Source organism: Octopus bimaculoides, chromosome 3 (assembly GCF_001194135.2).
Source record: "Octopus bimaculoides isolate UCB-OBI-ISO-001 chromosome 3, ASM119413v2, whole genome shotgun sequence".
Classification (NCBI taxonomy): Eukaryota; Metazoa; Mollusca; class Cephalopoda; order Octopoda; family Octopodidae; genus Octopus; species Octopus bimaculoides.
This window is the reverse complement of record NC_068983.1, coordinates 143558289-143562422: the sequence shown is the minus strand read 5'-3', so window position 1 is coordinate 143562422 and position 4134 is coordinate 143558289.

The window sequence follows — 4134 nt, the reverse complement described above, 5'->3', positions numbered from 1 at the left end:
ATACACATATATATACATACACGCACTTTCTTATGAGAATGTTTCTCTTTATTAATTATTTTGTTGATTAAGTTATAAGAATCACTTTCTTTGTCCACAGTCGCCAGTTTTGATGTTTTGTCACGGACCCTTTGACCATAGATGTTTTATACTCTGTTTTACTTGTTTATAGCATTGTAATTTGATGTTATTTTGTGGTTGCAATAAAAGATTGTTTTAAATATACGTTCGTGTTACACTTATAAATGTACATATGAATTGCATATTATCTATGCATGTATTCATATAAGTACGGCTATTGCTATCAAGTTTGATTTAGTACCAACATGCACCATGCTTTCTTTTAGCAGTTTTAGGTGCCCATATAGTCGCGAGCAGACACAAGCACCGTCTCGACATCACACCCTTGAGTCGATGGATGAACCGGGATAAGGTGTATTGGCAGTCGTTAGAAAGCTCTGATTTCAAATCCTGCCGAAGTCACTTTTGCCATTCCTTCGGATCGATAAATAAAGTATCCATGCCAGACGGTGCATTGGCGGAATTGCTAGAACGTCCTACGAAGTACCTTGCAGAATTAATTTCAGTACTTTACGTTTTTTGTCCCCCGTAGCAACACCGGTACCAAAATCTATCAGTCCTGCCTTTCTCTTTCTTGGTCAACATGGAATCAAGCACAGGCTAGTCTCTTGAATAGTTTAATCTGATAGTATAGGAAGGTGTTGGAGCCACTGACTGGCATAGCAGCATTAGTATCAACTGTTACAAGTGCAAAGATGATACACTTGAAGGAGAAATTGTAGAGGCATCTAATTATTGCACAAGGTTGATAAAGTTACAGAAAAGAGTAGTAGCCAGATTGATTGGGGAAAAAAAAACTAGCTTAGATGTGATACAGTTCAGCTTTGGATCTGGAAGAGGTGTGACTGCCGTAATCTTTCTAGTGAGCAACTGCAAAAGACCTTAGCTAGGAATAAGCCCCTATACCTTGTTTGTTTGAAGAAGGTGTTTGACCAATTTCTATGTAGTCTGATGGTCATTACAAAAGAAAAAAACAAGGTGAAACAAATGGCTTATGAGGGTTGTTCGAGCCATGCAAAAATACAGGTGAGAGTCAGCAATGAATTTAGCATGTGAATAGGGATCAATCAGGGCTTAGTCCTCAGCCTCTTCATGTTTAATAATGACCTCTAGGCCTCAACAGAGGAGTTTAAAACTGATTGTCCGTGGAAAGTCTTGTATTCAGAAGACTAATTATAGCTGAATTTGTTCAGGGTTTAGAGAATTCCAGACTTGGTATCAGAATCTAGAATCAAGAGGCCTTAAAGTAAATTTAGCAAAGACTAAAGTTTTAATTAGTAGGGAAGGAGACAAGATCCTGCTATCAGCAAGGAAACAGCCCTGTTCAATAAACAGAAAAGGAATAGATAGAAATTCTCTATAATGTTGCTAGTGTAACCTATTGATACACAAGAGTTATAGTGGAATTACAGGCAGGCTACTAGGGGAGATGAAATTCATATACATAGTTGTAGTAAGCACTAGAAGCACCCTTGTAATAGATGATCTCTAATACCTGGGTGGCTCTCAAGAAGTAGTTGATAGTATGTTACCTAGGCCACCTATGTAACAGTGGAGGTAGTTGTTTCAAAAACATAATAGCCAAAGTAAGAATGGAAATGGAGAAAATCAGGGAGTTTTTACTTCTGCTAGTAACAAAGTTTCTCTTTCAGAGTCAAGGCAGGCTATAATGTTTGTATGCAAAGTGTAATATTACACAATCGTGAAACATGGGCCTTGAATACAGAGTATTGGTGAAGACTAGAATGAAATGAAGTGAACAATGATGTTCTACTTAATGTGTAATATTAGTGTGTACAAATGATGGAGTACAAATGAGCTTAGTGTGTACAAATGATGGAGTACAAATGAGCTTAGAGAAAAAAATAATGTCAGAAATCAGTTGTGCACCAAAGGGAAGATTGTGTTGGTGATTAAAATTGTATAAAAAGAAATGTCATGCACTCATGGTTAATGGAACCAGCAGAAGTGAGAAACTCAGGGAGACATGTGGCAACATAGTAAAAACTTAAACTTGTCTTAAGATGCTGACCCACTCAAAAGAGATAATAAATGACCACGACATTGGCACAATACTGAAAGAAGATCTGCCCTCCAAAGTAACACAGCCATGTCAAAACATTGCTAGAAATAACAGTCAAAACATTGAAATATACACAAGCAAAGAAGTTAACATTAAAACATTTGCGAGCAAATTAAATATTTAAAAGTTACAAACAAACAAACCAACAGGAGTTGCTAGAAATAATAGCCAAAACATTACTTAAAACAGACATTTATTAGTTTAAAAAATTCAAGAACGAAAGTTTGCAATACACTCTAGGATTTTATAAAATACATTATCTTCTCCGTATCTCCTTCTCCTCCTTCTGTGCATGCACAACATCTTTGGTTATTATCGAAACAATTTTTTGCCATGGTGATATGTAAAATATTCACTTCTGATTGGCTAAAATACCCAAATTTTGCAAATTTTAAAGGCTAATAACTTTTTAATTATGGATTTATGGAAAAAATGAATTTCATTTTCATAATTAGTATACAAAACTTAATCCATATACCAAATTTGAAAACATTTGGAACAGAATTGTAAACAGTGATGAAAACCACAAATATCCCAATATTCTTCATGCTGATAGAAACGTATTTTTTGAAATGATACAAGGCTGGATCTTTGAAATGCGTGTAGAATCCATGGAAAGAAGAATCATACCTAGACCTGCAGTTGTACTTCATCTATCAACCCCTAACAACCCCTAAATGATGAAAGGTAAAGTTGAACTCAGAATGTAGGGAGTTGGAACAAATATCACAAAGCATTCAATTTGTTCTGCCAATCCATTATTGTTTTTAGAATGTTGCAGACGTTACCATAATAAAGTTCAGGTCATTATCAAATAACACAACTACTGAAACTATTTGCTGACTAAATCAGTTGATTTATATCTGATAGCAGCATCAGTACAGATAGCAATGTTGGTATTAATTGGATGTTGATGTGAACCAAATGATAGATATAACACCCTACTAAGACATAAGGGTAACATTTTAAGGTATGGGTGAAGTTGGTTTAAAGCTACATCCAGAAAATTTAAGTATTTATTATATAAACTCCAAAAGAACAAAAGTCCAAGTCAACCTTTGAAGGATTTGAATCTTCATAGAAACCCAGATGAGCATATAACCTCACCAAAAATAGAGTGCATACACTAATTGCCAGCAGAGGCAGAATATATTAATTGTCAATATAGATTGCCATATTAATGACAATATTAACTGACTTGACTTAACCTGTCTGATCATCATTGCAATGCAATACTGCAGATAGTTTTATATTGATTGTTTAGCATATATATTGTTATTGTTATTTTTAGAATTGTTGAATAGCACTGGGTTAGCTCTGATCAACCCAGAGCTGCATAACTGATCATACAAACCATCCCAGATATGCTTCCACTTAACAGAGAACCATATTGCACATGTAGTGGTTAATAATTTAGAGTGCAGTATTACAGTTTGGACATGTTTTTGCTCCAGTATGCAGTCTATATCTGATTGCTTGTTGTTGTTTAGCCCCAAGTCATTCTGTCTGAGTAGAGTTCTGATCAAAAACATCTGAGCAGTGACCATCCAATTTTGTTTTTAATTCTGATATATTTAAAATTATATCATGTAGTATGCGCTTCATTTTTAAAATGTTAAGAAGTGATTTGAGGGAGGTTTAGCAAGTTATTTTTTCCATCATTTGAGCGAGGTCGTTGCCAGTGCTGCTGGACTGGCTCCCGTGCAAGTGGCACGTAAAAAACACCTTTTTGAGTGTGGCCATTGCCAGTACCGTGTGACTGGCCCTCGTGCCGGTGGCACGTAAAAGCACCCACTACACTCTCGGAGTGGTTGGCGTTAGGAAGGGCATCCAGCTGTAGAAACTCTGCCAGATCAGATTGGAGCCTGGTGCAACCTTTTGGCTTGCCAATCCTCAGTCAAATCGTCCAACCCATGCCAGCATGGAAAGCGGATGTTAAACGATGATGATGATGATATATATATATATAT